Source organism: Fundulus heteroclitus, chromosome 6, assembly GCF_011125445.2.
Source record: "Fundulus heteroclitus isolate FHET01 chromosome 6, MU-UCD_Fhet_4.1, whole genome shotgun sequence".
Taxonomy (NCBI): domain Eukaryota; kingdom Metazoa; phylum Chordata; class Actinopteri; order Cyprinodontiformes; family Fundulidae; genus Fundulus; species Fundulus heteroclitus.
In genome coordinates, this window is record NC_046366.1 from 12721993 (window position 1) to 12736064 (window position 14072).

The window sequence follows — 14072 nt, forward strand, 5'->3', positions numbered from 1 at the left end:
GGGAGCCAGTTTTAAATGTTGTCTTACCTCTGCTGTTTTTTGTTTGTTTGTTTGTTTTGTTTTTCTTTGGAAATATAATATATTTATAAATATATTTTTGTCAGTAAACAGGACTATTTTCTGTTGGGTTGGTGTCTGTGTGGCACTTAAATCATTCAGGGCATGTCAGAAAGGCATTAGGACCCAGATCTAAGCATTTGAACCTCTGTTGACAGCAGTCAGTTATGCGTACTATGATTGCCTGAAAGTGCATCTTGTTCTATTGGCTCTGATCATCAAATGAGGGTCATTCACTCAAACTGACCAATCGGTTGTGGAGATAGAGGGATGTGCATGCACACCTAGCCAAGTAGCAGTTGTTGAAGCATTCTGCAGGACGCAGGGCACAGATTTTTTGTTCTTTGCACTGTCAGAATTCTTTTTTTTATAAACTATAGTATTTTTGACGTACTGAACACCATTAGTGAATTACAGATTAAATATATACGCTGTTGTACATAAAATTCAAATGGCAAATTTATAGGCAAATTTGGGCAAACAGGGTATTTTGGACACCTTGTTATCACTGTCCATATAATATCTACATCTTTACAGAGATAATGTTAACATGTTATACTAAAATTAGAATAATTTTCAAAGAAATACTCATCTTGATAGTGTTTTAAGGCAAATCTGAAACTTTTTCATTTGTGTTATGTGCCATCTTTACTAACTTTTTCCCAGTAACAAATATACTGATATTTATCAAATCTCACAAGTGTTCCCTACAAGACACCAAGGATATTCCAATAATTTTTGTGATTGCAAAAATATGCACATTATTTTGTTAGTATGCAGACTAAAATTGGCTGAGGGTTGACAAAATCACTGGTGGCACAATTATTCCTATCCCTGTGCTTAATGCTTTGTATCACCTTGGAACATACAGGCAGTGGGATCTTCTTATCACAATCTCTCTAGATCACCCAGGGTCCTTTCTTATTCATTCCTCTCCTCAGCTCACCACACTCGTTTTCTGCAGGTTTTAAGTGTGGGGACTGAGATGGTCAGAGAAGAAGATTTTTTTTTTGTCTGGTGAATTTCTAAATCCACTTTATTGTAGTTGTTGGATCATTGTCCTGGTGAAGGTACCAGCCGTAGAAAGCGCTCTGGTTGGGGAAATCTCTCGTTTTGGGATCCAGGGGCTGTGGGTAAGCTCTGCCCAGATCTTTGGTGGGCTGCACTCACCGCTGTCCTGGTCTATGAAGGCTGCAATGTAACGGCTCGGCAGTGCTTGCTTAGACACTTGGACACTTGTTTGCATGGCTTGCCAGGATGCAGTTCTCGGGTCAGCTTTCTCCTGTAAAAAGTTGAATGAGAGATCACAAAACTGGTTTCTGTGGAGACTGATTGCTTGCTTCAACGTCTGATTCTGCAGAAAATAGACTGTACTTAGCTCTGGTCCCAGTGTGAAGAGGTTTCATGTCTCGATGCTGGTCCACGGGGGAAATAAGTGGTCAATTTGATCCTGGGGGATGGTTTTATAGAAGCCAGGAAGCCTCCTGCTATGAGGAAAGTCCTAAAGAGGCTCCTACCATCTCATATTTACGATTACAGTCTGATACTTATATTCTTCATGGCAGAGAATATGCCAAGGACTCCTCAAGGACTTTTAGATGTTTCCAAGGTCTTACACACCTCATTAAAACGTCTGAATTACTTCTTCGCTTGGTGGTGAAGTTCCAGAGAGTCCTGCAAATAACTGATTATTTGGTTGTAGTGTGTTGACCCAGATGCAAATCTAAATGTTGGAGGATCCTAGTCCACCAGGACTATATTTTAAAGTCCCTCTTTTAAAGACATTGATCAAGGTAGCAAAAATTGTGCAATTAGTGACTTTTTACTAGTATATTTTATCCACTTAATTTAAGATTGAATTAAAAAAAATGATTATGCTACTGCAATAAAGAGTAAATGGATTTAACACAGGAGTCACTGTGTTACCTGGTGCTCAAGGTCAATGAAACCAACCAATAGTTCAGCCGATGTTTAATACTGTACAAACAAGGTTTATAATTTACCACATCTGCCACTAAGTATATATTTTTAACTCAACATAATGATTAGACACCGAATAAATTCCAAGCACCATGTTAAATGAGAGGAGCACCCAGCATAATTAAGGCGCCCAATTTTTTACCGTCATCAGATAAGACCGACTTTAATCCGTCACTTGCTGCTGCAGCGGTATCATCCTTTGATGAACAGCCTCTAATTGACAGCTCAGTTGCTCGTGTGCACATTCGCTTATTTGTGAATATGATCCAGTGAGTCAAAGCAGAGTTTCAAGATAAAACAGTAATGCCACTTTATGTCTGGTAGTGCTTTATCAGCACCAGCGACAGTCACGGTCAGGATAAAAGCAACATCTTCTCGTTAAGTGTCTCTACCATAAGCAGTGTAAAAATAAATGTAATGCTCTTATGAAGGACTGAGATGGCGCTTTTTAATAAAGTGCATAATACAAATGTTTCAACATGACTGAAGGAAAAGAAAAGATTTCACTGACTGAAACAAATAGACATCTTTAAATCAACTGACATGACCGAGCTTGGCTAAGATATTGGAATGGCAGGTGTTCATCAGACAAGCCGACATGACGGGTTTGGCTTGTGGCCCTAGGATCACAGGACAGACTTCTCCTCTCCTGCAATGATCAGTGACTGACCTTAAGGGCAGTCAGTCAGGCCAGAGGAGTGTTTTTCAGTGTGTGTGTGTGTGTGTTTAAACTTCAGCAGCCTGTGATTTGATTTACCCTGACAAGGCAACAGGACAGAACAATAAAAAATGTCTATTTTCCATCACGCTCATTCGTTCCTTCTCTACATGCTTCGAGCAAAACCGTGGAGATGGCTAAACAGAAAAACCCATAGAAGGATTAACGTGATCAAAGATACATTTTTGGACCTTTAATGTCTTTTACCATATTATCTTTATACTACAGCTGGGATCAGTTAAGCGTTTGTTATCACTTGGCTCAAAAGACTGCAACTGGTGGAGCTTTGACCTTAAAGTGTAATGTCCTTGGTCTGGTTACCTTTTTAATGCAAGAATGGTTTTCAAGACTTAAAGGTCATATTTAAAGGTCTTACTATTTGACAAGCTGAATTATTTTATTCTTTATGAACATACAAATATCACATTGGAGATTTAGAGTTTGAATGTAGAAGTTTTAAACTCAGAAAACCTTTATTTTCATCTTTCCATTGAGTGCTAAAGTGTCACTAGTTGCATATGTGTCTTCTTTTACCTTGGTCAGAAATTTAATGTCGCCTACCAGAAATAATACACATCCAATAAAAAATACAATTATCCCACATAAATCCCTGGAATTTTTGTTAAGGCACCATTGTGTAAATAAATGTACAAGTTTTGCATATATTTAAATGGTCGGTAAAAAGGTAATAACTATGGAGTGATATCTCTAGCTGCAAATATAATTTATTGTCATGAAAACATGCACTTGGCAAAAAAAAAAAACTGGCATGTTTTTATAGTCCCATTTAAATACAGCATAATTTCTTCCATTGAATCCTTGCAAACAGGGCAGCATTAAATTGGTTATCAGAGAATTCATTCCTTCAAAGTTGTAAACAAATGTGTTGAAAATTAGCTCACTACAGGGGCTCCAAACCATTTGTTTGGGTCAGCAGCTTCTTAGTATGGGACAGTTATTTCACTCTGTTGTGCAACAGTAAGTTTGGTTTGGCTATGAATTGCTATTAATAAGTGCCAATGGTAATTGTTAACAAAGTTAATAATTTTATTCAATATTACCAAGCCACGTGATCATCAGGAGTTAATAACCAAACAGCTTTCAGTGTCTGTCAGTTATTCTTTCATGAATTCCTGAGGTGTGGTATTATAGAACAATAGATAAAGGAGTGAATTGAACAGGGAGAGGAAAACACCTGGTTACCATAGCAACTTGGTAGAAAGAGGCGTGGCTTGCCACACATCTTGTTTTGGTCTTCAGACACAGTTCACCTAGTGGTGAAAACCTGCCTATTACCCCTTTATTAAGGAAAGCCAGCAACATTTCATGTCTATTTCCATGCAATTACATTAGTAGGAAACAGTACTTATGGGAAGTTAGTGAAAGGTTTTAAAATGTGGTCAACTTCAGGTATATTTAAATAAAAGCGTTCATCTTTTATATTGAATCGCAATACCCTAGTAAACTCTAAAGTGTGCATAAATGTTTATTATGTGGTTATACTCAAATAAAAAACAACAACAACTAAACAGAATTGGACTGTCGGCCTACTCATTCACTAAGTGATCGCATAGGTTTTCAAACCTTCAAAGTTTTCCAGCAATATGTCTATGTCTCCAATTATATATGGATTACAGCAAATCCTATTCAATGGTCAATCGGGGGGATCAGCATGTCACCAGGTGACATGTTGATTTATGGGTATGAACCCATTCAAACACTCAGTAAATGCCAAGAAGAAATCAAAGCATGGATGTGCCTAAATATTCTTCAACTGAATAGAAACAAAACTGAAATAATATTTTTTTGGACCGATAGAGAAGCAATCAAAAGTTAGCACACAGCTTCATCTTCAACTAGTAATTACCGATCAGGTAAATCTGGGTGTAGTGATGGACTCAAACCTGAACCTCCAAACCTGAACCTCCTTGGTTCTGGTTCTGCATACCCAGAACCAGAACCAAACATGGAAAAGCAACATTCAGTTCCTATGTTCAACTTATCTGGAACAAACTTCCAGAAAACTGTAAAAGTGCTTAAAAAAAGTTCTTTTAAATCAATAATAAAAACACATTTGTTTAGGACTGCCTTTGACTATTCTAGTTAAACTGTTTTACTGAAACATCATTAGTTTAAGTTTGTAATCCAACTGTTTTTCATATTTGCTTTTAGTTTCCATTTTCCCATGTTTTATTTTCTTTCACTTTTTCTACATTTTATTCCAACTTGCCTTTTTTTCTGTTTTCATTTTCCCATGTTTTAATCATGTACAGCACTTTGGGTTTTCCTTGTACTGAAATGTGCTATACAAATAAATTTGCTTTACTATAATTTTCTCTGCTAAAATACAACCTCTTCTTGATGAACAGGAGAGCACATTAAGTTCAGCAAGTCCGATGAAGAGAGAAGATGTGGCGGCCACTCTCAGTCAAGCGTCTGCTTGAACTAGCACACATGTCAAGTGTACCAAGCTGCAGTTTTAAATGCCATCTTCTTCAGAGCAGTGAAAGGAAAACTGCTTCACTGACTTAATTTAGAGACATCATCTTTTCTTTAGGAATCTTTGATCAGATTCTTTCTGTAGAAGCTTAGACAGCCAGTTTGAATCGCTTGTCTTATTTTCTGTTTTGGGTATGGTGACCTTTTACACAACAAGCAGATCATACTTTACTTTGGATCCCAGGTTGTCACCCAAGATGCAATATTTTACTTGGCCAGTGAGATCATAATGCCCCATAGTGCCCCACACGATGTAAGCTGTGAAGAGCAAAGAAAAAGAACATGGGGGTTCCAGTTGTACATGTAGCCGAATTTGGATGTCAGCTGATTTTCTGTGATGTTAACCATTGGTTTGAGTTGTTTCAGGTGATCAATTAAGTTCAGAATAGAGCAAACTACAGTACATATTTATGTTTATCGATGTTTAAAAATGCTGATGTAAAGCTTGAGTTTCATTCCCCTTTCTTTCCTCTTGTCATTGTAGCTTAAAAGGAAACTTTTGAATTCTTAAGTGGCATAGTTTATTGGTAGCTGGGAGTGCTCTCTGTTTTGTATTGGTTTCATTTTTTAAACTAAGAACAGGTTTCTCGTAAATGAGAACTAGTGTCTCAGGCAATGAGATAACCTGTATAAATAAAGGTTTAATTATAAAAAAAATAATTAAACCTTTAAACCAACTACTTATAGTAGTTGTGCTACAGAACATTGCATTGCACCCTTAGTTCTGCACATAAAAAGCATGCATGTGTTCAGGTGTAAAACAAATTCTGTATTTCTTCAGTACCTGTGTACCAAACCAACAAGACTGTAACAGATATTTTCAGTACAAACACATACTGTTACAACCGTACTGAATACCCATAAACCTGTGCTATTGGCAGTCTTTTCCTGTCAGCTTAGCACCTGGCTCTAGATGTCTAAAAACATAACTTGAAAAGATTGTCCACACAGTCTCATCAACTTTGAGATATTAACGAAAATTCAACAACCAGCTAGAGATCTTAATTAATACAGCTGACAATTTTTTTTTTTTTTTGCAACCTGCTGTTTAGTTTCTGCATGTACGTATATAACAGTATCATCTGCATACAGACATATATGGATACATACATACCCTGCAGTATCCTAGTCAAATCTGAGGCCACCTGGATGATAGTAGAAACAGGGCTGACATTGTGTGAACATTTAAAAAGAACAATGATCAAAAGACAATAACAAATCTACCACAGAATGCTGCAAAAGAAAAGATCTTGGAATCTCTCAGTCACAGTTCAAGCCCGACCCGATTCAAATGCTGTGCTGGAGCCTTAAAACAGCAGCACAGAATAAAATGTTTGCAAATGTCAATAAGCGTCAGTAAACATTTCTCCACAATCCTGTGAGAGAATGCAAAGATCATACAAAATAGTTTCTGAATCGTGAGGTGTACTATACAGTTGTTTCATTTTGGCTTCCCTCTGTCTAATAAATAATGATGGTGTAGTGAGTGTAAAGATTTGGTTGTAGGTAAAAAGATCTTCCAGAGAACTGGAACTAATCACCAAATATGAGTCTAGTAAATACAAGAGAAGCTTTGTAGAAATTATAAGAAAGGATTGCTTATTTTTCTTTCAATAAAAACTTTTCAAATCCATTATTTTTATGCCATTTTAAATTATACCCCTTGTGCATAGTCTTTTTCTTTTGAGACGTCTGTGTCATTTTCAAGGAGAAGCAAACTTTTAAGCTGAATAAAAAATACTTTCAGTCTGAATCCGCCAGGTGTATGAATAATTCTGGGCTTAACTGTTCCCCAAAAGACTTGCTGCTGTATTTGCAGCAAAATGTAGTTTTCCAAAATATGAATAAGGAAGAGCAGAATAACAATTTACACAACACAGATTTTTTTAATATAACAAATTCCAAGATCATATGTTGTTATCCCTCTATTTCACAATTATCTTCCGTTTTGTGTGGACGTAACTCATTAAATCCTTATAAAATGTTTGTAACAAGACAATAAGGACATGACAAAAAAGTAAAAACGTTCAAGGGTTGTGAATGGTATTTTATGACACAGTATGTATATTATATTCAGATGTTCTTGTCAAGAATTTTTCTTCTTATTCTACTTTGTTGTTCATCTTCTATCTTCTCTACTCCTATGTCCTTCATTTTTACTCTCATCTGGCTGTTTAGAGAAAGACTCACTCCAACACACAGTCAACAGCATCCAGAGCTGGAGCAGATAGACAGTGACTGAGGAAACAAGGGAGGGGGTGGTGTGAGATAAAGAGTGAGTGAGCAGAGAGAGAGAGAGAGAGAGAGAGTGAGAGTGAGCAGAAAGAGAGAGAGAGAGATGAAAAGAATGCTAAGTGAGAGAGAGGCGCTCATACAGAAGGAGGCAGAGGCAACAGCTACAGCAACAGCTCGCTGCTTCCCCGTCCATCCTCTCCTTTCCCTTAATTTCACATCTATGTCGTTGGGAGACGGATGGATCCCTGACCTACACTGGTTGAAGGAGGGGAGGATCTCATGTTAGCCTCCCTCATTTAAAAGGCTTTCATCTTTTCCGGGGTCATGATAACCAGCGAGGAGTAGAACGAGGTGTGAAGTGTACACATAAGCCTGTCGGCAGGAGGCAGGGCAAGAAAGAGAACGGGAAACAGGAGAAGAGTCAGAGGTATGTTTGAAACGCCGAGGAGTGAGAGCGACTGAAGGAAAGATCAGAAGATCACACCGGTGAGCTCGCGGAGCGGCGACGGACACTTGTGGGCCAAGAGGAGAGAGAGGAAATAAGATCTACATACGCACACAGCTGGATAGATGAGGAGGTATCAGGGACCACGCTGCAGTCCTGGGTATGTTTACTCATACCGACACACACACACACACACACACACACACACACACACTCTCATGCATGAATATTTGACCCTTGTAGGTTGGAGTGTTTTTACAAATAGAGCTCAGAGACACTTGAAGCAAAACTGCGTGTTTGCTGATCTTCTACGCTGACGACTACCAGCACTGACAAGACTCCCCACTCGCCCTCAGATACTCTCAGCAAAAGAAGGCAGGAGAGGAGGAGAGGTCATATGCATGTCCATACGTGGTCATGCTTCCTTTTTTCTGAACAGTTATTTTTGCAAGCAGAGGGGATTTTTCAACCTGTCTTTGAGTGACTTTGTACATTTCGATAAGCCTCCACTGGAGGAATGTTGTGTTTCACCTCTCTGGGCTGAAATCTTTTTCTGCCTCGTTACATTAACTTTGTGCCTGAGTTATGTATTCAGTACACTGTGTGCAGCTGTGGTCTGTGGCAAATAGAAAAAACGAACGAAAGCTGGCCTTACATGCTGGCCTGCAGGATGCCACATGTGGTAACATGACATTAACAAGCCTGATGAATGTGACCTAGTGTTTAGTGGCCACATTCATACTGGCCTGTAACACTAAGAAGTCTGCGTGGGGCGTTTCAACATGGCACCGAGTCCGGTTTTCTCTCTTTCGCCGGTTCTTTTTCACAGTCTTCTTTCTTTCACCATTTCCAATTACAGACTGTCACCTCTCCCCCTTTTCTCGCGGATCCTATCTCCTGTTGCATTATCTTTCTAAGCAATTACCTGCACCTGAATCTTTCCCTTTGGACACCATGCTCGACGAGTTTCCTCGCTTCTGCTTCAACAGTGAAAGTAAAGAATGAGAGAGGAATTCATGGCCAGATTTTAGAGTTTTGTGAATTTTAGCACAAAGACTAAGGAGAAAGAAGGCTGTTGCCATTCATACAGTGCCTGGCAAAAGTATTCAACCCCCTTTGCCTTTTAACCCATGTTGTATTACAACCTTATCTTGTGTGATGGATGTCCACAAAATAGTCTAAGTTGATGAAGTGAAGTGAGAAAATAAACATATATATATATATGTATATATATATATATGTATATATATATATATATATATATATATATATATATATATATATATATATATATATATATATATAATAAAGAATTAAAAAAATAAAAAGCGAAATAAATATATATCCACCACGTTTGTTATGAAGCCAGATACACAGACTGTGGGCAAGGAGGGCATTAATCAGAGAGGCAGCACAGAGACCAAAGGTAACCTCAGGTCCCCCTTGAAAATGAGATCCAGATCTCAAGGGGGTTTACCTGGTTAAATAAAGGAAATAAAAAAAAACAAAATAAAAAATAGATAAATAAAAAAACCTTGAAGGAGCTGCAGATCTCTCCAGCAGAGACTGGAGGATCTGTCCATAGGACCACTATAAAGCATACTCTCCAAAGTGCTGGGCTTTATGGAAGAGTGGCCACAAAAAAAACATTACTTAGTGTTGAAAAGGGAGTTTTGAGTTTGCCAGAAGGCACTTAATACAACTTCTCAGCCACTAAGAAAAACACTGTCTGATGCAGACCCAAAACATCCCGTGTCAAACATGGTGGTGGCAGCATCAAGCTGTGGGGATGTTTTTCAGCAGCAGAGACCGGGAAACTGGTCCGGGTCGAGGGAAAGATGGATCGTGCTAGAAACTATATTCTAGAGGAAAACCTTTCAGTCTGCCTGTGATTTAAGACTGGGTTGGAGGTTCACCTTCCAGCAGGACAATGACCAGAAGCATACTGCTAAAACAACACCAGAGTGGTTTAAGGGGAAACGTTAATGTCTGTTGGAATGGCCTAGTCAAAGTCCAGACTTCAATCCGATTGAGAATCTGTGGTTTTCACAAGTGCAAACCCTCCAACATGAAGGAGCTGGAACCGCTTTGTCTTGAGAAATGGGCAAACATCCCAGTGGCAAGATGTGGCGAGCTCATAGAGATTTATCTAGAACAATTTTAGCTGCAGTAAAAGAGGGCTCCACAGAGTATTGATTTTTTTTTTTTTGGGGGGGGGGGGACATTTAATGCACACTGAAGTATTCAGTTATTTTGTCCTATATGTTGTCTGCTTCATAACAAGAAAATTATACATCTATAAAGATTGTAAGCATGTTCTAAAAAAATTGTACAAGCTCTCAAATAACTAGTTTTAATTCCAGGTTGTGAGGCAACAAAATGCCAAGGGTGTGAATACTTTTGCAAGGCACAGTATCCTCCCCATAATTATACAGTACCTGTGGCAAAATCTAATGTACAGAGGAAATGATCCTGTAATGATCCGGGCTTCTCCATTTTTACCAGCTCGTCATCAACTTGTTTGGGTTTCTGTCTCTATCTTTGTTCACAGTATTCTCCTCCTGACAGCAAACTGGAACAAAGCAGACTCCACTTCACTGACTTAAAGACTTGTCAGAAAACTGAAACCTCTTTGTTCATGGTGGTTTCTTTCAGCTCTCTAAACCTCTATTGTTGTAGAGGTTTTCATAAACTCCCTTTAGCAATAAAACTTGTTAGAGTCTTTATTCCAATTCAAATGGAAACCAAGCCATAATTGTACACTCACCAGTCACTTCATAAGATATGACTTGTTAGTTCGATGTTTGAACCCTTTGTTCCTTCCAAACTGGCCAGGGGACATTTTTCTAATCTGTATCTTTGCGATTGTGTCTAGCCTGTGCACAAAGCAGAGTAGCACCTGGTGCAGTCTTCTGCTGCTGTAGCCCATATGCCTTAAAGACAAACATGAGTGAGCAAAGATGGTATTCTACATACCTTGTTGTAACAATCGTTATTTTAGCTACCAGTCCACGCATTCGCCTATGACCTCTGACATCAACAAGGCTTTTTTGTTTATGAAACTGCTGCAGCCAAGCGCAACCAAGCGTCACCAGAAAACACAGATGCAGCAAAGGTCTAAGATAATCGGAATATGTGACAACGTCTGAGTTTGTGTATTCTCCTTCGGTGCATACAAATTCAACTTTTTGTTTGTACAATGTCCCCGAGACAACTTGTCACTGCAGCATAATCTCTGTTATAAGCACTGCTGGTGTCTGGGTGACTTAACTTTAAAAGGAGTATTAGCTGAGGAGTATGGCCCCTCTGATTGAAAATGATAATTTGCTGAGTAATTACCTTTTTTTTCTTTGCAAATACAAATTCCACTGCCATTTGTGATAATGGCAGGGGAATATTATCAGTGAATAGCCTGTATAGCTGCATGTCTCCATGACACCTCAGATGAAACTCTGTGTTGTTTCCTTATATCAGAACAGTATAAATATGGCTTTACTTACTAATGTTCTCTGTATATCTGTACTGTAACATATATGTCTGGATTTTACTTTAACTACGATGCTAAAGCAGGTAGTCCAGAGCAGTCAGCCATACACAAGTTCAGAATAAAAAAGTTATATTTTTACAACCACATTAGGGTAAAGACACCACCGATAGGTCCTTATGAGAGGATCTATTTGTCATGTAGTTTTTAAATGTCACTCAAATAAACATTTATGTTGCTCTGATACTGACTGGTTTCTAATATATTTAGTTCTTTAAAAATACATTTTCTTAGATCCTCTGAAATAACTTTAGTGAGGCACTTTTTTGTCAACAGCACCAGTCTCAGACTTCAGCCTAAGGATATTTTGCCCTACTTGTTGCTATCAGCTGTGAGGTGTTTGTGAATTTTTTTTTTTACGTTTTATGTTCAGCCTGTTTTCACTCGGCTAACAGAATCAAGATCAAGGGTTTAACTCGGTCTGTGACTTTTCTCAGTTTACACCCAGTCATATTTGAATTTTCTAGTATGTTTTTGGGTGATTATGTTTCACATTTTCTTACATTTGGTCCTGTGTTTTACTCAGTTACCCTCTGATACACGTCAGAATTCATGGTGGATTCTTTTGTTGGGGACCTGGTCATAAAAAATACGTTTATTCTCTCTGGTCCCATGATGAGATTTCCAGGCATTTGGAGACTTATTTTAGCATCTCGTGGTCCGCTTTCAGGGTGACCAGTTATGAATGTTCTCTACTTGTACGCCGTTCTTCAATCACTGGAATGGCTAATTGCAAATTCTTTTAACCCCTCTTCAAATCCCTCATCAGACTCATAAGCTGCTGCAGCTTTCTTTTTTAAGGCCTCAGATGGCTCTTTCCATCTGACCGTGGTGTTTACTCTCCTTTCAATAGTCAGGAACACATGTCTGAGATTACGTGTGACACTTTGGAATAAAAAAAATCAAAAGTTAAGACGTCCTAATTCACGCTTTGTCAGAAACAGCGCTTTTGTTGGATTTAAAAGAAAATATTTTTTGTTACTTGAATTTTCAGTAATAAAATGTTATTATATTTGATATTAAACATCCATGTGTCCAAATATGTTGAAATAACATACAGGCTCTCTTATGGTTTTCTCGAATCAACCACCTAGTTTTATTTCACGTCTTTGGGTTGACATAATTTCATGCTCTCCTCGCATTACATCAACTAGTTATTACACCTATTTGAGATTTTTTTTAATGTTTTAAAACATATGAGGCTACTCATAGCACCCAGACTCATTACAAAAATATGAAATATCCATTCTGGCAGGAAGCTCTAGAGGATATACAAAGTTGTTTAGCTGCAGATATAGATAGAGAGTGTAAAGCTGAAAGCACTTAGCATCATATATGTAGCTCAGGACAATATCTTGGACTTAATTCATCAGATCAAAATCATATATTAACAGCAACTGGTTAACCCCTTGTGAGTTACTCCTGCAGTCATGTTACACTTTTATCAGCCAACATGGGAAGATGATACAGTGAACGGAGAAGGTTAAGGGCTCAAGAAGGAAAAAGTAATAATACATTTTTATCGAAGGGGAGCGTGAGAAAAGAAAAAAAAACAATCCAAGGTGGGCTTTACTGAGAGGGTATGGCTGGAAAAGTGAATATGGGGTTGTTGAAGGAGCTTTTGATCTCAGCCGGTGTGCTCTATGTGTGTCTAAGTAAGGATGATGACCAACCTTGAGCAATGCATCGTGGGTCTTAAGATGTCCTACATGGAGGATTGCTCCCATTAGATCGCCGGAGCGTGATTGAGGTGATTTCACGGACAAGGACAAAGTCTCCAAACCCAGAGATCTGCGGCTAACCTCATTCACACACTTCATATTAATCCACACGGGCAAAAACACGCAATAAAGCACAAGGCTTTATTTAACTGAGGAATTACAGTGCCGAGTTGTGTGTTCCTTTAGAGGCGAGGGTCGATTTAATGGCCCCGTTTTCAACATCGCTCACCTTGGGTGGGAGCTTGCTTGTGATTTTGTTGTGTTGTGGGTCCACAGAGGTTATAATGCCTTGGTGTAAAGTGTATGGTGTAAAATAAAGGGCATGATCCCAGTCTGTAATAAAGAAGCAGGCCTTTTTCAACTCGCATGGAGGTAGGCGCTATACTTCCCTGCAGCCTCAGCCTCCTTCACACTATTACAGCCTCCCAGCCTCAGCCTCCCCTCTTCCTCCGCCTGCCTCTCTGTTTCTTTTATTGCCTCCTTTATGAAAAATAATTCTCTCACATGCAGCCTTTCCTTCATGCAACCCTCCCTCTTTCTATTTTGCTTACTTTAATTTACTTTCCCACTGCAGTCTTTTTTTTTTTTTTATCAGAAATGACCTCGGGCCTCCAAATTCACTTGTTCCGCTGTGCTCTGGGTTTCTGGCGGTCTGTTTGTCTGTCTCCTGCTCTTCACCGCTCTGTCTCTTTCCATTTCAGCTGGGGGAAAGTTTGAAGGTCACCTGCTGTCTTGCACTTTTAATGAATTTGCATTGAGCTATGAGCATTGAGCTCTGTGCCGTTATTTGGTCTGACACAAATATCCACAAAGTGATTGTTAATGTATTTAAAAGAAAGTGCTCAAATTGAATTTAGAGATCATTAAATCTTC